A 25,411-nucleotide genomic window follows, 5' to 3' on the forward strand; every position below is an offset into this window, starting at 1 on the left:
TTCGAAACGTGTATGGTCACAATTCTTATGATTGGTTCCTTGGAGTTAGTTTGTGAAACCTTACAAACCTTCGCAACCCAATTAAAAAAATTACAAGATCAATGACCCAATTATAATTTTATTTATTTATTTGTGGACCTAATTAAAAATTCCCAAATCTTTCAGGGTCCTGCTTGTTAACTGAACCTTTTTTATATAATTAAAATTCAAAATAAATATCTTTGACTATAAATTATATTATTTACAATGAGCGACTTAAATTGTGATGATTATTTTTATCTATTTAATTTTTTTTAATAAAATAACTAATGAAATTTAATTTAGACATGGAAATAAAAGGGAGTAGATTGATAGATTGAAAGGGTGGGTTGTTAAGAACATCAAGTATATAAAGATAAAAGGAGGGTAGTTTGAGTGGTTGAGAGAGACATTTTGACTAATTGCAAAGTTAGTGAAATGCACATCAGAAAAGAAAAAAAAAATACTGGGGTTAGTTCAGAAGCTGTTGGCTATGGTCTTTATAAACCTTTTTTATTGCTAGATCTTGTTCTGATAATTTTGTATGTTGTTGTTTTACTTATAATTTCAAACTGTGTACATGTCTTTTATTGATATAATTCATTTTATTCATTTGTTTCTCAGTACTTAGGCGTGTCCTCCTTCTGTTAGTTTCGTGAGTTTGTTTGTCATTTTGTAGGGTTCAAGTCAAGTTGATCAATTACAAAAGATTTTTGCAGTCTTTCTCCTATCTCTTCACCTTATTATAGTAATGTCAATTTAGGGAAAAATTGTAGACTCTCCTTAATTATGTAAATTTTTGTATTATGTAATTAAATGATTTTACAATTGTTGAAAATGATCTAAATATATTTTTGCTTCAAATCAATGTTTAGTGTATTCGTTAAACATTACAAAAAATAAAATAGTAGAAAAAAATTACAAAAAGTAAAACAATAAAAAAATAGACATACTAAGACGGTAATGCGCATAACCGTCTTAGTATGTCATTGTTCTAAAGGAAAATCTAAGACGATTCATTGCATAACCGTCTAAAAAAGCGCTACATACTAAGATGATTATACCACCAATCGTCTTAGCATGTCAATTGTCTAAAAGGAAAATCTAAGACGATTTTTTGTATAACCATCTTAGAAAGCACTACATACTAAGACGGTATAACCGCCGTCTTAGTATGTCAATTGTCTAAATGAAAATCTAAGACGGTTTTCTGAATAACCGTTTTAGAAAGCGCTATATACTAAGACGATTTTTGTATAACCATCTTAATATCTCATTTTTCTAAATGGAAATTTAAGACGATTTTAAGTCAAACCGTCTTAGTATATAAAAGTTTCTAAGACGGTTGGACCAATAACCGTCTTAGAAAGACAATCATACTAAGGTGGTTTTTGTGCTTAAAACTGCTTTCAAAAATAAACACATGTTAAGACGGTTATTGAATAGTTAATCTTTTTTAAAATATTTTTTTTATTTTCATTATTTATTTTCTTAAAATATAATGATTATAATGAATAGTTAATCTTAATCATTGATTCAAAAAAATCAATCATTAAGATGAAAAATAACTTGATCAATTCTCAATATATATATATATAATATATATATATATATATATATATATATATATTACTTTACAAGAGTTTATTTTTTAGGATCAACCAATTGGACTAGACTTGATAGGAGGTTATTAAACAAGAAATCAGGTGGATAGACTAGACAAGTGGTAGCTTTGTTGCCCCCACTGCTAACTTGTTATTTGTCCTCATAGGATTTAGTGCCATTGAATGAACCAATTTTATGTTTGGATGTTTGAGTGAACATGCACAAAATTGATTTTGATTCAAACTGATTTTAAAGTAATATGATTATATATGTTTGAATTTTTTTACTCTAAAAAAGAAAGTCAGCAGTAGAATTCAGTATAATTTTTTTTATTCAATACAACTTAAGTTATTTCAATCCAAAATTTGTACCTAGAATCAATTTTTCAAAGTAAAACCAAGTATTTAAAAATTTCCTTAAAATCGCATCAGTTAATATTTCAATGTGATTTTGGATGAGTGAACATGAAAGCAATATGCATGCTCTCAAGGTTTAGTGAAAGGTGAGGTTAAAAGAAAAACAGTTGAATCAATACTCACCTTTAATCTAGGTGTGATTTCATTTAGTGTAATAGCAAATTGTGAGGTTATATCTTGTCTGGTACTCTGGTGTTGGGCTCCACTTCCACAAAACATGTGCTCTCATTCATTAATTTAACAAAAGACTCACCATAATTGCAGGCACGAAAGGTGCAAGAGAAGGGTTGGAAACCAAGGTGGTTTGCCAAGGAAAAAGGCAGCAACTCTGATGTGCATTTCACACACTACCTCTGCAATTAGTCAAAATTTCTCTCTCAACCACTCAAACTACCCTCCTTTTATCTTTATATACTTGATGTTCTTAACAACCCACCCTTTCAATCTATCAATCTACTCTCTTTTATTTCCATGTCTAAATTAAATTTCATTAGTAATTTTATTAAAAAAAATTAAATAGATAAAAATAATCATCACAATTTAAGTTGTTCATTGTAAATAATATAATTTATAGTCAAAGATATTTATTATGAATTTTAATTATATAAAAAAGGTTCAGTTAACAAGCATGACCCTGAAAGATTTGGGAATTTTTAATTAGGTCCACAAATAAATAAATAAAATTATAATTGGGTCATTGATCTTGTAATTTTTTTTAATTGGGTTGCTAAGGTTTGTAAGGTTTCACAAACTAACTCCAAGGAACCAATCATAAGAATTGTGACCATACACATTTTGGAGAAGAAAGGGGTCTGAATACAGACAAAAACCAAACAAGACACATGCATGGGCACCCATATTTTTTAACTATTTTTAATTTCATCAGTTCAGGAAGGTGGTAAATATTTGAAGAACTTCGTTGGCTATATCTACTAATAGTTGATTTTTTTTCTCTTCTGAGTTCAAACAAGGCAAAATTCCAAACTTAGTGCTATTCTTAAACCCAGATGCATTAATTTCATTCCACAATCCAAATTACAAAAGTGAAAATTATCCAAATTACAAAAGTGAAAATTGAAATAGACAATCACATTCCACCGTAGAGAAGAAAACCAAGGGCTGCAAACAAAGAAACCCATACATACATGCATGGAAAAAATTATTAACGTCCGGTGATAAGCCGGAGGAAGATTAGGATGACGTCAAGTCATCATGCCCCTTATGCCCTGGGCGACACACGTGCATGAAGACGGAATCGCTAGTAATCGCCGGTCAGCCATACGGCGGTGAATTCGTTCCCAGGCCTTGTACACACCACTCGTCACACTATGGGAGCTGGCAAAGGTTTGTTATTGTTCTTTCATTTCCTGTTGTTTTGTCTGGTTTATGATTTTACATGCACACACACACACACACACACACACACACACACACACACACACACACACACATATATATATATAATACACACACATACATATACATGTAGCTACATAATGAAGTTACTTTTTTTGCTATAGGAAGGAATAGGTATAATTGAAATTCTCAATGCAATTGTTGCAAGAATACCCCCACCTGAAGATACATCTAAAAAACCATTGAGGGCTTTAATATTTGACAGGTACTCTTCATTTTTTTCAAATGTACTAATCCATTTGATCATATATGTTGGCAATACTCTATGGATCCACATGGATTATCATTTAAGATTTGGATAACATTGATACCACGAAATAATTTTATTAAGGTCCCTACAATGTAAAAAAGATAACATAGACACTTCAACTGAGACTAGGTAGTCTTATTGTAAAGTTCAAGGATCTAATTTCTATGTCTAGGGCTCATCTTGTACTTTAGTTTATTCTTTTTCCATGTAGTTTTGTTGTTGTGAACTTAGCTTAATGCAAGTTCAGAGACCTTTACTTTATGCATCTAGTTGCTATACGATTGTTCTCTCTACGTAGACATCCTTAGATACAATAATTTCCAATGTTATTAAATAGCCCTTATAGTCCCACCATAACACTAATGTGGCATTTCTTGACCCCACTGCCATAGGCAATTTGTGAAGAGAGGCTCTCTTTGGCAGTGCCATAGCTGCAATGGTGTCTTTATATGGTAGAATTTTGTCCTTCATATTCTGTGATCCACCTTTGATAACCTTGATATTTACATGGATAGAATTCCTTTAGTATGTATGGAAGATTAATCCCCCTAGTATGTTGTGTCAACTAACATTCTTTTACATGTGGTATTCATACTTCATGCACTCATATTTATTATTTCTTTACATGCAGCTACTATGATCCATATAGAGGTGTTATTGTATACTTTTGAGTTGTAGATGGGACTATGAAGAAAGGTGACAGAGTTTATTTTATGGCTAGTGGGAAGGTACAATACCTTTCCTATTTTTTGATCCCCTATTTTTGCCAACAAAGATTTAGTTTGGTGTTGACAAACTGTCAGTATAGTTGCCAGTTCATAATTTCATTCAACATTTGTTAAATCTTTAATATAACTGCAAACAAATTCAAACAAGCTCTAGTCTATCATTGGTGAAAACTTGGTCATTATGGTGACTACTGACTACTAATATTCTTTGAACTAATCTGATTACTAAATTACATGATTATTTTGCTGATGAAATTGGAGTTTTGTCTCCTAGTCAACTACAAGTTGAAGAATTGTATGCTGGTGAGGTAAAATACTTATGAATGGTTTAATTAGCAGGGTGATGTATTTCATATTGCGTATGGTATTTTTGTTTTGTCTCTTTCCTCCTCCTTCTCATCACTTATCTTATGTACACTCACTATGAGATAAAGGAATTAAAAAAAATGACATACAAGACACAATGCATGGCATTGGTGTATTGTTTCTCTTGAGTAACTTTGTGTCTGTCTCTGCATATTTTTTGCTGGCAAGACAATTCAGTTCAATGTTAAATTCATTATTATCATTTTTATTCTCTAAGGAAAGACAAAATAAACATTTTTTATTCATTCTGAACATTGATATCGTGTGTCGTGCTTTGATAGGTGGGCTATCTATCTGCATCAATAAGAACAGTAGTTGATGCTAGAGTGGGTGACACTGTTACTCACTATGGCAGAAAGGCTGACAATTCACTCCTTGGATATGAGGAAGCCACTCCTATGGTGTTCTGTGGCTTGTTTCCTGTTGATGCTGACTAGTATTTATCTCTTGTTGACCCTCTTCTTTCTTTCTTGAGCAACAGAATTGTAATGTTACTCTTGAATGTATCTGGAACTAATCATATCCTTATTATCATTTGTTGTTAGATTCCCTAGTCTGCGTGACGCACTTGAGAAGCTGCAACTCAATGATGTTGCACTTAAGGTTATATTGATATGTTGAAAAATAGTGCATCTTTTGTTTCTAGACTTTTGCCAAAGGACCATAATTTGCTTTTTTCTATAGATGCTATCACCTGTTAGTTGTAATTTTCTATTTAATTATAGTTTTCTTGATTTAGTTATAATAGCTTTTTATCAATTCAATTTCTCTTGTAACTTTTTGATGTTTATTAAATTATTCAGTTGTACTTTTGAATTAGTTTTATTTATGAATCTGTCAGTCATAAAGTTTATGTAAACTACGCCATGTGAGATTTGCATGCACAGTTGCTTTTGACATTTTGTGGATTATAATATATATATATTAACTATCTTAACTTTGGAACCAAACATAGTTTTTTTCCTTAAATATCCATGTTTCTTACAGTCAAACTGACAATGGTGGGGTTAGTGATTAATTATTCAAAGATTTCATTCTCTTTTCTGGTTTACAGTTTGAACCTGAGACATCGAGTGCCAAGGGATTTGGCTTTATATGTGGGTTTCTGGGCCTTCTTCATATGGAAATTGTTCAGGTTCGAATATGTTGGAGCATCTACTCTTTGGCTTTCATAGGAATTGCTTGAATGTTCTTATATATGGCATAATTGACATTTTGATTAACTTTGGAAACCTGGTCTTATCTTACAAGTTCTTTACATTACAGGAGAGACTTGAGAGAGAATACAATTTGAGCCTGATAACAACTGCTCCAAGTGTCGTGTACAGGGTAAACTGTGTAAATGGTGATACTGTAATTTCTTCTCATTCCTAAGTTCCCTTTCTATGTAATACTTTATTTTACTAAACTATTCATTAAAACTGATTTGCCTCTATTTTTTAAATATATATCATATTAATGCAATCATTTTGTCTGAATCACAAAATCCTTGAAGGTTGAATGCTCAAATCCATCTTTACTTCTTGAGCCTGGAAAAAGGAAATCAATTGAGGAGCCATTTGTTAAGGTTATTTCTTGCACTTTGTTCTGTTTATTGTTCACCTTGTTCAAGAGTTGAAGCAGTTAGGGCTAAACATTTTAATTCACATGTTCTCTCTCCCTCTGTGTGTGTGTATTTGTCTTTATTTGGAATTAATGTAGTTGTGTACAGATTGAGATGCTTACACCAAAGGACTACATTGGTTCACTTATGGAACTGGCACAAGAAAGAAGAAGGCAGTTCAAAGAAATGAAATTTATTGCTGAAAATAGGGCATCAATCACGTATGAATTACCATTAGCAGAGGTAATCTCTTGCATTAGTTCTTGTCTATTGACCCTAAAAACTCGTGCTTCTGTTTAACTAGTTTTGGCTCTCAAGTATCTGAATCTTTTTGAATGTCAATTTTGTAGATGGTTGGTGATTTCTTTGACCAGTTGAAGTCGAGAAGTAAGGGTTATGCTAGTATGGAGTATACCTTTGTCGGGTAAATGTCTCCGAGAGCATAGTTTATTGATAATATTCACATAAGATTCTATTGGCTTACAAGATACCGTTGACTATTGTAAATGTCCCTGATTATGTAGTGTAATCAGGGTAATTTTCATAAATAAATAAGACATATATGATGTTTAGGGATTGTAAATTAATGCAGACATTGCCGCATTTTGTATTAGTTTCTAGTCACGGGAACTCTTTCATGTCACCAAAAAAAAAAAATCAAAGCTTTTCCAAGGCAAGAATGATAAGTTTCTTTAGTTAATAGTTACCTATGGAGAAGTTAGATGAGAGAGAACAATTATAAACATTTTTTTATGGAAAAAATTATAATCTCCCATAACAATCCAATCCTAACAAACTTCTATATGAGAATTGTAATTCATTTCATCTCCTTAATTCCTTTTATGTTCTTTTCCTCTAAGTGCATATTGAGAAATTTATCCAAATCGTCATCTTGTAAATGCAGCCATAGTATGTCACATAATTACAGAAATATATTATTTCATGTTTTGAACTCTGTGTCAAAAGAGGATGACTTTTTTTTTTTTAATATTTGAAGCACACAATACTTTAATGCTAATTAAAGTTATCCTTGCCTTTTATTAAATAAAATCATAGTATTAAGTATGGACTGAAAAAGGTTGTCTTTCCAAAGATTTAATGTTTCGATGCTTTCTGATAATTAATTTTAAGGTACACTGAAAGTAATTTAATTAAACTTGACATACGGATAAATGTGACTGTGTGGAGCCATTGGCTACAATTGTGCACAATGATAAGGTAAGTTATCAATTCTCTGTTTTTTTGGTCTATATATGGGTGGGAAATAAATATATGTGTGGCTATAAGTAAATTTCCTGTCAATAGAACTTGATTGTGGATTCCTAAGATATATCATGGAATCATACTGGTTTGGGGAAACCATAATTAGTATTCATTTTATCTGCTTTTATTTTTTCTGAAGAAAAGAAGTCTGGTAAAGCATTCTTTAACTCAAATTGCAATTGTCTAAATGCAAGGGCTTAGACATTGTAAAAAAAAAAATTTGTGAAGTAATTTTCACTATCCAAGTATACTAAATTATACTTTTGTAGGCATTTGAACTAAAGAGGAATGACCCATAATTCAGTAATCAGAATAGTTGGTCAGACTTGTAATTCTTATTTTATTCAATGAGAATAATAAAAGAGTTGGTATAATTGTATAAAAAAAGAAAACTAATTGTTTTAGTCATAGAAACATTTTATTCAGAATACTTGGTCGGACCTGTAATTCTTATTTTATTCAATGAGAATAATAAAAGAGTTGGTTTATTTGTATAAAAAAGAAAATTAATTGTTTTAGTCATAGAAACATTTTAATGAACCTAATTCTGTGTTATTAATGAAATACATATATGAAAAAAAAATCCTTGCCCTCCACTTAATCTTCCCCATCTCACTGCTAAATCTTATTTAACACACTACCATCCTACTGTTTTGTCCCTTGCATTCACATCAAGTGCTTTTGCCACCTATTGCAGAACTTGGAAGTAAAGAAATATTACAAGATACTATTTTCAATATTTAAACCTTGAAAATCATAACTTCAGTTTTGATATAATTGTCAAGTTCACATTAAAAAAAGATAATTATCAAGTTAGTTGTAAATAATTCAATGTCTATATAATAATTAATGAACCATATATGGATGACGATAACGTAACTGGTGTTCTACATGACCAAATACAGCAACTCAACATTTAACACACACTACTACAATTATGGTATTCTAAGTCGGTTCTACAGGATATTCTACGACAATTTTGAACCGTCATAAAAAGCGACGTCGTAATATTTATTACTACGGTTGTGCAACCGTCTTAGGATGTAGTGGTTACTAAGACGGTTATTCAATATCACCTCACATGAAGCCTATGTTATAACTTCTTCAACATCTCTTCTATGTTGTTGAGTCAAATGAATTCATGCCAGTTTAAATATGATAATGGAATAATAGATGCTAACTTTACTATTTTCATTGACTATAGAGATATAAGATTACAGTATGAGTTGCATGGTTTTTTCTGTTGAGTATAGTCCATAGACATATTATGTAACTTATGCTCTGCAATTTAAGTTCTGTTGTAGATTCACGGTGTAGTGGAAGATAAGAAAGGTAGAACAGTGGCAACTCTGTTTGGGACGTGGGATGAGAGCTTGCATTACGTAATTGGAGGGAATTCTGGGAAAGGAAAAGGGTCCTCCCATGTGTCATCAAAACCACATGTTTTGTGGAAGCGGAGCCCAACACCAGAGTACCAGACAAGATATAACCTCACACAATTTGCTATTACACTAAATGAAATCACACCTGGATTAAAGGTGAGTATTGATTCAACTGTTTTTCTTTTAACCTCACCTTTCACTAAACCTTGAGAGCATGCATATTGCTTTCATGTTCACTCATCCAAAATCACGTTGAAATATTAACTGATGTGATTTTAAGGAAATGTTTAAATATTTGGTTTTACTTTGAAGAATTGATTCTAGGTACAAATTTTGGATTGAAATAACTTAAGTTGTATTGAATAAAAAAAATTATACTGAATTCTACCGTTGACTTTCTTTTTTAGAGTAAAAAAATTCAAACATATATAATCATATTACTTTAAAATGAGTTTGAATCAAAATCAATTTTGTGCATGTTCATTCAAACATCCAAACATAAAATTGGTTCATTCAATGGCACTAAATCCTATGTGGTTTGGTTAGTACTTATTACTGACAAATTAAGTTAACAAGCAAGAGAAGTTGCCACCAACAGATTCATATACTTGGAATGTCATTAAATTAAATTTAAAAAATTATGGATTTAATGAAGCATAGGAAAATGCCGATTGAAATGTCCTAGGTCTACCAAATTCATAAGTCTGTAGTATTCATTAAATTATGCATATATTTATTATTTTAAAATAAAAAATAATTTGTTAAAAATTAGTAATTATTTATTTCAGGAAAATGAATTTTATATTTAAGGTACAAAATTAACTTATTAACTTATTCAAATACAGATTTACCAATTTACATTTAATGTTGATTTAATAAGTTATCATAATAAGTCAAAATTGAAGTGAATCATTATAATAACTAAAAATTAAAGTGAACCATAAATATACTTTAAAATTACATTAAATTAAATATATATTTCTATTTGAATTAAAATAAATTCTATAAAACATGTTCTATGTCAACATCAAACATAAATATGTTAACATAATTCTTTTTACTGTACAAAACTTTTTATATAACAAATATTGACGCATAATAGATAATGCATATACAAATTTTTAATTAGTTAAATCTGCAATAGAAAATTATATCAAAAGCAATTCATAAAAATTAAGATGCTAATATTATTAGTAAACCATTTTTTCCAATGTCTCGTCAACTCTACATACCTAATAAAAAATTCATCTGTTTCTTCATATTCCTTAGTGTCAACCCGGTTCAAAGAAATAAAAAAAAAGTAAAAAAAAAAAAACTATTGAGCAAGAAGAAGAATTAAAAACAGAAAAGAACAACGTTGAAATTTTCATGTGAAACACAAAGGCAAAATCATAGAGACAAATTGGTTTTTCAGTGCTCATTCCTATACTGCTCTTTGAATTCAGAGACATGTAACAATCACAAATTATAAACATTTTATAAACTTATTGTACAAAACTTTTAAAAGTAATATGTATTGCGCGCGCGCATATATATATATATATATATATATATATATATATATATATATATATAAAATAATGATTCATTATTTCAACTAATTATTTTTTTTTAAGAAAATTAATCTCAACCAATAAACAAGTTTGAACTCATATAGTAATATAGTCATGTATATATGATTAATTTCTACAAGTTTAAATGTGAATAGAAAACAAGCATGTCAATTTATAAACATAATTATATCATCTATACTAAATCATATGTAATTGTCCCCAATAATTAGTTACTATCTTATGTGTATACTATTTTTTTTTTTACCAAACTATTATTGTTTTTAAATAATAGTTATATTTTATTAACTTAAACGTGCAAGCCATAGTTTTGCACCGACGAGTGAAGCGGGGTCAAGTAATAAACATGTTAGTGGCATTGTACATGGTTAGTAAAAACTGAAGATATTACAATTAGGTGATATTTTGGATATTTATTTTAGAAAACTATGTAAGTTATTTTAAAAACTTATATAGTTAATTTCTATGCATATATGTATATATATTACATAATTTATTATTTAAACAAATTCTTTTAAAGTCATATTTTCATGTCAGTCAATAAATAATTATGCAATCCTAGGGTGTTTTTATGTTTTTTTAGCACGTGGTTTGTGAAGGTAGTTATAAGGATAAAAAAAAAAAAAAAAACCTTCGCAGTTGGAGTCGAGATGGGATAACAAAAACTCAAAAATAATGTTTCGAAAAAATTAAGGAGTCATTGCCAATATTTTTTACTAGAAAAACACTGGAAAACCTTTTTAAGCAAAAAATTGTATTCGAAAAGCAAAATTGGGTTCGGAAGTCCATTAGGCCAAGGGAAGGTGTTAGCATCTTACCATGTCTGTTTCTTATTTAAATGGTTACCTATTGTTTTGATAAGGAATTTCAATATTCCTCAGAATTTGAAATATTGGAGATTTAAAATGCTCTTATTTTAAATTTCTTTCATTTTGTAAATGATTTGATTGGATAAATTAATTCAAATTTTTAAAATTTTAAAATTCTTAGTTTGGATAGAGCAATTTAATTCCTTCATGTGCAAAATTTTATTTTAAAATTAATATTTAAATATTAAAATTTCAATATTATTTAATTTTGTTTAATTTACTTTTATTAAATAATATTAGATAATATTTATAAATTATTGAATATTATTTAATTTAATTTTATTAAATCTTTAACAAAAAATACTTAATTTTTCCGAGAGTAGGAAGATTAAGTACAAATTTCTTTTCTTAAATTGTGACAAAAAAGAGACTTATATTTTATTATATTCAGCAATCAAAATAAAAATCATATATTATTTTTACGAACCACAACCAAACATGTCTATCATAGGGGATTCTAACCCAAATCCACACTTTATAAAAGATATGTCATCATTGGCAAGGGTTTTGATATAATTGTATATTAATAACAAATTGAATTTTTCATAACACATCACATATCACTCAACAATGTAAATAGAAGTCGTATTGCCAAAATGAGCACGACATGTGTGAAGTACAAATTGAAACAAAATAAACATCAGTTCAACACTATAAAGTTTTGAAAGATAGATTTAGTCATAGACTCAAGCACTCAAGTGTCAGGTACATACTAGCACATCCTTGAAAACATCGACAAATCCTCTAGATTAATTTACACAATTACACACAACAAGATAAGTGAGAGTGAAACGTAGAAGCATGTAAGGTGCAGAACCTAATCAATCCAAGATAATGAGGAAAACAAAATAAGATAGTAAAATAAAACAGAAAAATATAAGTTACTCATCAAGTTTCAAGTTGTAGAAATATGTGTTAAAACATAATCCTTATTCTGCTCAATTGGAAGTGATAGCTAATTGTTTTGGAAGGTCAACTAACCATTTAACGAAATTAGCCCATTATTATTTATTAAGGTTTAGCATCATAACCACCTCATCTAGCACTTCTAAAATATCATTTTCATCAACCTTTTCATCATATGCTTGTGTCAATCGATCAAAAGACTCCGGCACTTGTTTCATTGAAGTAGATATTCCATCTTTTTCTCCAATCTTCCTCCTTTGGGATTGTATGCTTGTTGAGCTTGAAGATTGTCCCCTTCTTTTTGAACCAGAACCTAATTCCTCTAAATCTATAGAAGCATTGGTATCCTCTGAACCCATCAATTCCACTTTATTTACTCCTGTGCTCACGACTTCATCAACATCCATAGCAGTTTTAGCTCCACAACTGGTGTCTCTATCTTTAGCACAAAAGTCCACTATATCATCCCAATTGGAATTGCCTTGAATAAAAAATTTCTAGCCTCTTTATGTGACTTGAAAATAAAATAAAAAAAGTCAACAATAGCACCAATTAAATATTATATGGAATACTAGTTACACTAACAAAATAGTAATATAGAATACTACTTACACTAACATACTCGTTCCATGCATTTTCATCACCAATAGTAATCATGTATTTGGTTCCATCCCAATCAAATCCACTTTGACTAAGGATATCACTAATAACTTTATGCCATGATCTCTAAAGTTTGATCTGATTTTTAACGTTCTCCCAAGTGACTTGGACTTTGAAATTAGAAGATAACTTTGCACTTGCAATATTGTATGATACCTTTTTCCAAGCTCCGTCACTCTTATTGCCCAAATATCTTTGATCTCTTAGTACTTCAACCAACACACGTTTAATCTCCAAATTCCATGTAAAATAACTTCTTGTTTCCTCTTTTTTTTTTGTCACCTTTCTTATCCATTTGATATTTCCTTTGGATGGCTCTAGTTAGTACCACTAATTAACCTGCACATAACAGATATCACATATAACACACTATTAACTTGATTAACTTGCACATAACAGATATCACATACAATGTACAATTATAGATTGTATAAATAAGTATTTTTTTCCATAGAAACACATGGCAGCCACCAAAAGTTTTTCTTAAAGCAACACATTACAATATGAAATTAAACCAAGTACATAAAAAAGTCTCTCTTCAATAAAGAATTACATAAAAAAAAAAACACTCCCTAAGAAAAGTTTCTTCTAACTTGATAATTAGCAAACATATTCAATGCTAATTTATCACAAAATCTTGTCCGCTCGTCAGTGACTCGAATAGTTGTGACATCATCTGTCACATTGTTTTGAACTTTTTTTGTTAGTGGAGTTAACTTTTGATCAACATCATATAAAAGCTTTGAATCTCTAGCCTCTAAAAGTTGATCAATTTGATGCTCATCTCTTATAAAATTGTGTAACACAAAACAAACATTGATAATTCTTATTTGTGTCTTTATATTGAAAAATGAAGGAGTTCTTAATATACTCCATCTTTTTTCAATATCCAAAACGACCTTTCTATTGCATTTTGTGCACTTGCATGACAGAGATTAAATAACTCCTTGTAATTTTGAGGGGTTTTTAATTCCCAATTACATGTTAGTTCCTTAACAAAAATGATTGTTATGATACCATGCTACTGTAACCATAATCATATAAATGACATAAGTAAAAGTTGTGATACCCTCTACCCGACATACATATAAATAAGAAAAACATATCAAAATGTGGAATTAACTAAAATAATTTTATTTTAAGAATAAAAGAGCTCATGTGGGTAAAAGGGTCACATCCGTTTTACTATTACCGAACAAAACTTATTAAAAACAATCCGGCTCATAACAAGACCATCAAAATTTACAAAAGAAATCTTGTTATACAGTGAAATAAAATAAAGTAAAATAACATCATGAAATTGAACTAAAAACTCATGCTCCAATGCCACATTCTAGGAAAATAGTTTTGAATCAACTTAACGAAATTATTTGGTATTTTTTAATGAATTTTAAAAATTAAAAATTCATTAAGTTGATTCAAAACTACTTTACTGTAAACCTCTAAAGATTAAAAAATACCAAATAATTTATAATTACATTTAAGTGAAATATTTATTTAATAATGGATAATAAAATGGACATAATAATTTATCAAAATATTAAAGGGCAAAAATGTGAATATATGTGTATGAATGTTTTGATGATGTCAAGATGTAAGCAACACAAGATTACTTCAAGTCAAAATTCAAGATCAAGAAAACAAGATCAAGAGAAAGATAAGACAATTTATTTTTGTTTTTGTTAAAAGAATCTCTTATTGGTTAAAAAGGTTTGGCCTCAAAAAACATGATCTTCAAGAGATAATAAAAAGTTTTAAAAATGTTTTATTAGTGCTAAAATAAGTATTTTTCCACTGGTAATCGATTACCAAAGACAAATTATAAATGCTGTAATCGATTACCACTTGTATGTAATCGATTACCAGTGACGAAACTTCAAAAGTTAATTTTGAAAAGTCATGACCCTTCAAAACATAACTTTGTAATCGATTACCAAGAAGCTGAAATTGATTACCAGTGAGAGAATTTTTGAAAAATATTCCGAAAAGTCACATCTCTTCAAAAGTTTTTGAAAAGTCACTAAGGGCCTATAAATATGTGAGTTGTCTACAAAAATCTTCAGAGTTTTTCAGAACCTTATTATCTTGTTCTCTCAGAAACAAATCATTGGCCAAACATTTGCAAATCAATTGAGTATTTTTCTAAGATCTTCAACATGTATCATCTTCTCTAAAAGAGAGAAAAACTTATGTACTTTCTGAAAAGAATTGTTGAGATCAAGAGACTATTTCTCTCTTGAATTGTGAGAATCCTGAACACAAGGGAGAGGGATCCCTAGGTTGTTCAGAAATTGTAAAAGAGTTTTACAAAAATAGTGAAAAATATCAAGTGGGTTGCTTGAGGTATGGACGTAGGCATGGGAAGTGGCCGAACCAGGATAAAACGAGTTTGTATTTCTCTCTTCCCTATCTTGGTTATTTTTATCTCACATATTTTTATCTTGCGTACCTGAAAAATATAGTTGAAATAGTTTGCATCTTCATCTTCATCTTCCATATTCTGAACATAGGTTTAAAAAGGAAATTAGAACTTGATTAATCAGGAATAATTTAAAACTTAATTCACCCCCTCTTAAGTTATTCAGGTCACTTGTCCAACAAAAAATGGATAAAAAATATTTAAAATGAAATTAAGCATAGAAAAATACAAATAATTGTTTTATCAGAGCATAAAATTGAGTATGGCTTGGTGGGTAGATTCGTCGGTAATTATTATCATTAGGGAGGTTCGAATCCTAGGGGTTCGATGCTTTAGAAAATGTAGATCTAAGACCGAGCCAATGTAGAGGTTTTGGACGGTGCAACCTAACACTTGATTCTTTTTTGGGATTTTCTGATGATAATGTTGACAAAAATCCTATTTCATATGATTACTCATCTAAAATTACCCATAATGTTAATATCAACAATTTAGCTATAATTAATTTAAAAGAGAAAAGATTAAATAATAATTTCAAATTATTTTCACAAAACCTGACATGATTTCATTAAATCAAGTGTCTTCAATGTATTGGTCCATGTGAATGGGGTACCAAAACCCTTCAAAATGTAGGGGCACAAGAAAATTTTCGTTGACTTAATTAAATGATTTAAGTTGTAGTTGTATTTAATGATATTATTTATTTTTCAAGTGATAACTTTTTTCACCAATAAGTATGACTTATCTCATTAATAGTCTTTTTAATAAATAAGGATATAAAAGAAAATTAACAATTAATGCATTTGAAAGTGGTCATATATTTATTATATTTAGAAACAAAAAATGTGAGGAAGGCTAGCAACACACTTTCTAATATAGTATTTCTAACACACACCATATTATTGGTTGAAACTCATTGAAAATTGTAAAATTATGAGAGAGAGTCATTAAATATGATGTAAGACACATCATTTTTTGTAATTTTTAATAAATTTTAACCAATAAAAAATGTTTAAAAGAATAAGTCAAGGAATGTATTGCAAGTATTTTTCAAAAGATATTTTCCTTTATTTCTTATATATAATAACACAATGTAGTATAAAACTAATATGGGTGGGAAAATTTTCCACTTTCATGCAGACTATTCATATTAGTTAGTTAATTATAATATAGATAATGACTCTAATAGTTAGACCACACAAACATTTTAGAAATGCAAACTATTGTTATATGGTTCATAGTTGAAAAGCTTAACGTACCCAATTGTTCTTCTTTCACTACTAGAAAATTCACTTTTAATGATGGTTCTAATGTACATTTAAAGAAGGTTGTGGAACCGTCCTTGAAGCCAACGACGTTAAAAGATATTCACATATTACGATAGTTATGGAAAAAATTGTCTTAAAAAATGTATCTCTTCTAAGACGGTTCTTAGATGAGAAACATCTTAGAATGACAGGCATAGACGCATTCAACGATGGTTCGTAGGTTAGAACCATCTTAAAAATAGGCACATTCTAAGACGGTTCTTATATAAGAACCGTCTTAGAATGTGTCTCTTCTAAGATGGTTCTTATATAAAAACCTTCTTTGAAGAGCCACATTCTAAGATGGTCCTTATATAAGAACCGTCTTAGAAGAGACACATTCTAAGACAGTCCTTATATAAGAACCATCTTAGGAGAGCCACATTCTAAGACGGTTTTTATATAAAAATTGTCTTAAAAGAGACACATTCTAAGACGTTCCTTATATAAGAACCGTCTTAGAAGAACCACATTTTAAGACAGTTCTTATATAATAACTGTCTTAGAAGCCTCAACTGAACAGTTCAACTGGAGATTCAGTTGGCTGCAATCACAAAAGGTTCCATTAAATGGCCCTTTGTCCATTTATTGTTTAATTTCATTGCATTTACAATTCATCCTAATCGTATTATACGCCAACCAAAAGTGTCAAAAGATGACATTATTTATGAGTTGAAAAATGTTATCACATGATCATTGCTTGAAAAACACCATCCATGTTGATACTATCTCTATGACTACAAGAGAAAAACTTGATTAGGTTGCAAAATTAACTGTGTAATGCCAATACTCAACCTCAGATATACATCAAGGGCATATTCTATCATGGAATAAAACATCAAGTAGCTCCATACTGTCTAACTTACAAAGAAAAGTATCAGAAAACACAAAAGTACTCTAGTACCTAGCCAGCCAATTGGTATTCAATACTAACCAAATAACAAAGAAAAGAGTACAACCACACCTAACTGAAAGCCTTGTTATTTTTCTAATCCAAAAATTCCATGTGTGCTTAATCAAGAATTTAGTTGAAGCATAAAAGAAGGGATAATACATAGATACTTGTAAATAATTAGAACAAAAGTTGTTTATATTTTCAAAAATGAATACGGAATCTTTGTGCATGGGAGACCAATCCAGATGGTCAAGGAGAATTTCTTGCTTGTATATATCAAAAGAACTTAGTCTTTTGATATTGTGGAAATTCAGGGCCTCCAACAAGTCCTATGACAAACTTTTCTAATTAATAGAAGTGTTGAGCAAATAACAAGAAATAGATTATTCCAAAAGGAAATGTAAATGCATCATCTAAATATTGGGAAAGAGAAACAAAAATTGTATAAGAGTATCATGGAAAGCATGCATCTTGGAAAACAGAAATTGTATCTAACAATAACAGTAGACAACACTATATGCCAACAAATAATTTTTATATTTATTGTAATAGGGACTTGGGTATTATGGGATGAGTGCCTAATTCTCACATCGAGTAGTATGGAATGCTCAGTAGAGTATTTAAGTGGGGGAAAAGGGGCAACCAAATGCTCAAGACTCCCAGTCCCACTATGCAACCTAACCCCTGCAAGAAGACACTTTCCAGTATTTGAATCTATGATTTCTAGGTTATAACACAGAAACTGAAAGTGGCAAAATGTATATCAAACATATTTTCTCTTCAAGGCACCAATTATAATTTTACACAATTTGCACAAATAAATTTTCAAAAGTTAATGTAGATTCTAATTATCTCACCTCATCACTCCATGCTTGATCTTTTAAACTCAGGACAACTAGTGCCAGCTGAAGGTCAACCATTTGAGAAACTAATGTCCCTTTTGACATCAAATTCTTAAGAGTCAAGAAAACAACTCTAACCACCTATCAAATTTTTTTTAAAAAAGTGTGCCAACATTAGACTGCTATGCTCGAGAAGTTATAAACATCTAGTTGTGACCATTACATAGACAAAAATATAATAGAAAGTTAATACAAATTCAGCAAAAATCAAATAACTATGAGTCATAATTAATAATAATATTGCAAGGAATAAAAAAAATGTGAACAACATTTTGTTTGTAACAGAAAACCAAGATGAACATAAGTTCAGCAAGTTAGCAATATATTCAATTGTTGAAGGGAACATAAGTTCAGCAAGTCAACAAGTCAGCCATATACCTTCTCTTTTGTAGAACTCTTGACAACATCAATAAGTCACGGAAGGGTTCTTGAAGTAGCCAAATATTCAATTGCTGGCTCATAATACGATAAAAGCCATATGCAGAGACGTGTTTCATAAATAAGTTGTCAAAGAGGAATTTATCAATTAATTTTTGTTCCCTACATAAGCACCGTGAAATATGTATTTTATTAGTAATATGTAATGGCAAACCATGAATACAAAAAATATCTTTACAAGAGTTTGAATCTGTCCTAATGCCAAACCATGGAATTGAAGTATCACCTTAGATAGTACCTCCTAAGCAGCAGCAAAATTAAGCAACTCTAGTGCTTCAATGGCTCTGATGACGACTCATTTGCAAGCCCCGTCAAGAAAACTAGCTTCTGTGCTCTGGCCTTTGGTGGCTTTTGCAACTATCCCGATGACGCTTATATGCATTTATGTGAATTTAATTTGTTTCATTAGTTCAATAACCAAAAAGTGACAGCCTCAGTAAACATGAAAACTTACATGTGAAATCTCTGACCACCTTTATCCCACACATAATTGCCAACACTACACTCAACTTTGAAATCATATAAGCAAGCCAAAAAACTTAACCAACGAGAAACATTATTATTTAAGTGCACAAATTAGCAAGTGGCAGAACTGCGTGGTGCCCTTCATCATGAATGTCTAAGTGTGAGAATTGGGCCAGAGGTTGAACAAGTACATAACTCAATTTTTTCAAATTATGAAGATTAGTGTGAGAGAAAATAGGCAGTAGGCACTTATAATATTTTACATTCTAGTCAGGCTTAATATATGCACTACCATGACTTTACGTTATCGCCTGTAACATGCAAAGTTCTCTCCATATAAATTCATCACAGTAATTAGAAGACACCTGAAAATGAAAGGCAAACAATAAAACAAATATTAAGAATTTGACAACTAGAGAGGAATATTAGATCCTAACCATGACCCTACTTATCGCCTACAACATGTAGAGTTACATATGAACAATTATTTTCGATCACAATATGCATTTGTGTTTGGACAACTTAAAATTGAGTTGTCAAAAGGCCCTGGAAATGTTGTCCCATGAGGTCCCTGTGGCATTTATGGTAGGGAACTGGGGATCACTTGTTATCACAATTAAAAAAATCCCTCTTTTCTCTATTTTCTCTCTATTATTTTCCTTTCATTTTATTTATAACCTGTATTGTTTTTTTTTCTTTGTTTCTTTCTTATCAAACATGTTGTTAATAACAATGTGACCACTGTGTATTCACTCAGTGTAGCATGTCTTGGACACAGTAGACAGCAGGCATACTATGCAAAGACATGTTTCATAAGCTGTCAAAGAGTAATTTATCAATTAATTTTTGCATCCCTTTAAAAACAGCACCGTGGAATCTACAAATTTTATCAGTAATATTTAATATTTTATTGATAAATCAATTTAGAAGCCAACAAATCCGAAATCCCTCTATCATTGTTTTTCCAAAAATCTATCACTTGGTCAGATGCACTAATGATATAGTTAACCATCTCTAAATTCAATATCATGCTTCCTCAAGCCCCTATCCTATTGGTATAATATATATAAGCCAACTGAAGGAAAATCCAGTAACTCGGCTTTTGGATTCTCAAAGGTAGAGTCCAACAAACTTACCTTAATAGACTATTGAGTGGATGTTGGCGAAATGAAGGGCAAAATTAACTTGACCCCACCAGCTTGAACAAACAAATACCTAAACCACAGGTTCCTTAAGTAGTGTTGCTAGGCAATTGATAACAGTTGGGACTCCACGAACAAGATGAGAAGGTTTCTTCAACTACAGATATAATAAATAGATGAAAGTAAGAATGCATGTGTATTACATACAAATGAATGTACTCACATCTTAGGATATAACATGCAATTTTTTTATTAATGTAAAACATTTCAAATACTTCCTATAGATCTCAGTGCAGATTTTTAAGCCATCTGATTTAATTGATTCCAAGGTCCAATTTAAAACTAGTTGTTCAAGTTCAATAAATAATGTGTCACTCTTGCATCTAACAAATCTTACTAACTCCCATATATGTCCAACATTTCCGGCAACTTCCTCCATAAGTTGATGTGATTAGGTGCATTGTTGGCATGTCTGTGAATATTTATATGCAATAAACAAGCTTTCCCTTCACTTTATTTGGATGTAATGTGTCTTCGTAGCAGAATCTGTCAGTGCACCAAAATGTTCCTTGTTAATGTTGAACAACTGACTAAGTGTTATTTACAATCAATGGAAAATTACCCAGCATCTTCCTTGTCTTTTGAGTCTTTGGCAGTATCAACCCCATTGATAAGAGGGTATTGTTTTCCTTTCTAATCAAAACAATTCACACCTACCCCCTGCACCTCCTCCACTATTAGATGTATACACATGTAAATTAATGACAAAAAATTCTTAACAAAACATGGAAGGTCACATTAGTTGTTAATAGAACCACATGTGAAATGTTATGCAAATTTTGTTTAACATTCCTACAACTAATTATTTCGTCTTGTATTCTGTAAAATCCTTATCAATCATAAGTTATACTTAAATGAATCATTGAATCATGCCACAAGTTACATGCATGCCACATGGTACACTGATAGAATTTGCACCACATTGAAATCTTAGTAATTACCCATTCGAATTTCCAATTTAAATTTATCTTAGTAGTATATGTAAACCTTAGTCATCATATGAAAATTTGATTAATGGGAGAGTAACAAAGTATTATAGTTTTGGTGAAGTATGGATAAAATTACATTTAGTCTTTCAGAATTTGTAAATGGCAAAGGAAAGAAACATACAAAAATTCATACCAATTTGTCTCCAAAACCAATTTTTAAACTTAGAGGCACTCAAACAGGGCTCCACATCAGCTCCTCCCATTGACATTTGTAAATTTGACACAGGATTTACATGTTAAGACATAATGAATAGTGTTACTAACTTTTTGCATTGTCAATAAATAAAATAGAAAAAATAATATCATTAGATCAACATACATGAGTGTAGTTGTCGAACCTCAAAATTGTTGACCTGCAAAATCATTACAATCCAAATCCTTAACTTCAGAATGACCTGCAAAATGTAAGGCTTGGTCGCACAAAATATATTTATCCTATCGACGCAACTATCTACTGCAAATACAATGCATTGTCCAAAGGCTTCGCTCCACACAAAATGAGATAATGAAATATGTATATTTAATCTCAAATAATTGTCCACAGTTGTATGAAATTGGAAGTTATCTTTACAGTAATCATGAAATAAAAAGTGATAGTCAACTAATAAGTTCAACTTGTGAAAGTAAATATACCATGGCCCAATCATTCTTCAAACCCCTGCTTACTATGTCCACATCCAATGCATGACATAATAGTTACACTCATAGCCTCCACTTTGAACATGGCTCTACATTCAATATGAAAAATAATACGATGTAAGAATTACGAACTTAGAAAACATCACTAGTCTAAAATAAGGATGCATTAAAGGACTAACCTTTACTTCAATCCATTGAGGTGCAACTTGATCAGTTTCACCATCCACGGTAGTCTTTAAAGTCTTCATTGCACTGGTTAGAAAAAAACATTAATGTATATACACCAGAAAACTATTTAACACCCCAACTTTACAGTACATTAAATGAGTTATAATATAAAACATAACTTGTTAATTGCAACTTTGATATGAATATACGACTTCTTACGCAACAAACAAAACCAGACAACAACGACATTCATAGGACATAGAACAACCAGTTGCCAATGGGCCCTGTATTCGACAATAATTAGGTTCATATTATGCACATATTTCTATTTTCAACCATTTGCATAAATTTTACTTACTGATTCAAGTAGGCTCCCAGGTAGTCCTCTCGTTGGGATTCCTTCACCCATGTGTCAATGTATTGTTGACATTCAACACGTCTTTCCTAGGATTGTGTATGGACTGAGGCTCAAGGAATCTATACATTATTCAAGCAGGGCTCCCCGTCCCTGTTAAACATAAGTGGCAAACCATCAGCCATGACATCAGTAGCCAGGACCTTCAAGCGATAAAAGACGTTTGAGTCAAACTTAAACAACTTCTTGGACACACTATTCAAGGAAACCCAGCCAATCTTGCCAATCAGGTTCATCTAGAAGAAAAACAAGAAAACTGACACACTTGGTCGGATGTTGAAGAAGAGCCTCAAAATTTCAAAGGCCTTCACCATGGCCCAACTATTTGGGTGGAGTTGGGAAGGGGCCACATTCAAGTGCTCAAGAAAAGCACACTAGAAAGCGATCAAGGGGAGAATGAGACTCAAGACCTCAAACAGACGCTGGTACATAAAGAAGAAGGGTGGACTGTGTTGGATCGAGTGGCCTCAGAATAATTAAGAAGGGGGGGTTGAATTAATTATTCCTAAACCTTTACTAATTAAAAATTACTCTTCTAAGGATTTTACTAAATTGTTAAGAGAATGAGGAGTAGAAGAGAAATTTAACAGAAAGTAAAAGCGGAAATTAAATGCACGACGGAAAGTAAAAGAGTAGGGAAGAAGGAGACAAACACACAAGAGTTTTTATACTGGTTCGACAACAACCCGTGCCTACATCCAGTCCCCAAGCGACCTGCGGTCCTTGAGATTTCTTTCAACCTTGTAAAAATCCTTTTACAAGCAAAGATCCACAAGGGATGTACCCTCCCTTGTTCTCTTTGAAACCCTAGTGGATGTGCCCTCCACTAGAACTGATCCGCAAGAGATGTACCCTCTACTTGTACCACAAAGGATGTACCCTCAATGTGTTAAGACAAAGATCTCAGGCTGTTAAACCTTTGATACTTTGTGAATGGGGATACAAAAGAATTCTCAGGAGGTTAGTCCTTTGAACACTTTTGTATAAGGGAATGGGAAGAATCAAAAGAATTCTCAGACTGTGTCATTTTGAATTCTTTGACAAGGGAGAAGGGAGACACAAAAGAATTCAGGCGGTTAGTCCTTTGTTCTTTTGGAAAACGGAGAAGAGAGACACAAAAAGAATTCAGGCGGTTAGTCCTTGGTGAATTCTTTTTGGCAAAGGGAGAAGAGAATGAAAAGATGAATAGCACAAGTTTTCAAGGTTTAGAAAACCAGAAAACTTCAGAAAGCTTTTGGTACAAAGAAGAAGAAGTTCAAAGAGATTCAAGGCTTGTAAAGGATTGTAAGAGATTGATTGAAAAAGTATTCAAGATTGAAAGAATGAATTAATTGAAAGATTGCTTAGAAAGATTGATTGAAAATACAAAACAAAGCCTTGCTTTTATAGACTCTTCATGTCTGGTCAAGAGAACCATTTTGAAGAGTTATAACTTTTGGAAAAACTTAAAACCAATTTGAAAAAGTCAAAACCTTTTTGAAGAGTTACATCTTTTGATTTATTCAGAAACAGTCACTGGTAATCGATTACCAAATAAGTGTAATCGATTACACAAAGCTTTTATGTGAAAGGATGTGACTCTTCACATTTGAATTTGAATTTCAACGTTCAAAGGCACTGGTAATCGATTACCAAAACATTGTAATTGATTACAGCTTTTTGAAATTAATTGGAACGTTGTAAATTCAGTTTGAAAACTTTTCCAAATCCATTTTGCTACTGGTAATCGATTACAACAATCTGGTAATCAATTACCAGAGAGTAAAAACTCTTTGGTAAACATGTTTTGAGAAAAACCATGTGCTACTCAATTTTTGAGAAAACCTTTTCATACTTATCTTGATTAAGTCTTCTCTTGATTCTTGAATCTTGATCTTGATTATTCTTGATTCTTGATTCTTGAAACTTGATTCTTGAATCTTGAATCTTGAAACTTGATTCTTGAATCTTTGCTTGAAACTTTGCTTAACTCTTGATTCTTTGGCATCATCAAAATAACCTTGGAAGGCATTACTTCCATAAACTGCTCAATGCTGCCCTCAAGAGAGGGAAGTCATCATTCTCACAAGCCTAGACAACTATCTTGTAGGAGTTCTCAAGGTTTGCCAGCTTCACTGGCATTGCAGAGCAGTGACACTCATCGCAGAGGTAAAGGAGGAATTATACTTCAGAACATCGTCCCTCACCCACTCATAGCCAACAACGACAGGTGGGGATAATGGCGACCCAAAGCTATGACTACATTGCATGTGGGAGGGATGCCCTAACATCCTCACTGCTTCTCCTTGCTCCCCAGTAACAAAAATAGGGAGAATCACCGTGGCCGGGACAAGCTCCTTGGTCGGGAAGCAGTGAAAGGCCGCCCCCTCCCACGGAGGCAAGAAGTGCCTCCACCTATACGACGCGAAACTCTCAACCTCTCCGAGGAAGAGGATTCGCTGTTAGAGGCACCACTACGAGTATCCTCCAAGGAGGAACCGCCGATGGAAATGACCTCTCAATCCATGAGGGGTTACTAA

At 31.4% G+C, this 25,411-nt stretch overlaps 1 pseudogene; it reads left to right on the plus strand.

Moving 5' to 3' along the window:
- Positions 1-3,282: 3,282 nt before the first annotated feature.
- On the plus strand, positions 3,283-25,411 carry LOC100781157 (translation factor GUF1 homolog, chloroplastic-like; annotated as a pseudogene).

This window comes from Glycine max, chromosome 4 (assembly GCF_000004515.6).
Source record: "Glycine max cultivar Williams 82 chromosome 4, Glycine_max_v4.0, whole genome shotgun sequence".
In the NCBI taxonomy this organism is placed as follows: Eukaryota; Viridiplantae; Streptophyta; class Magnoliopsida; order Fabales; family Fabaceae; genus Glycine; species Glycine max.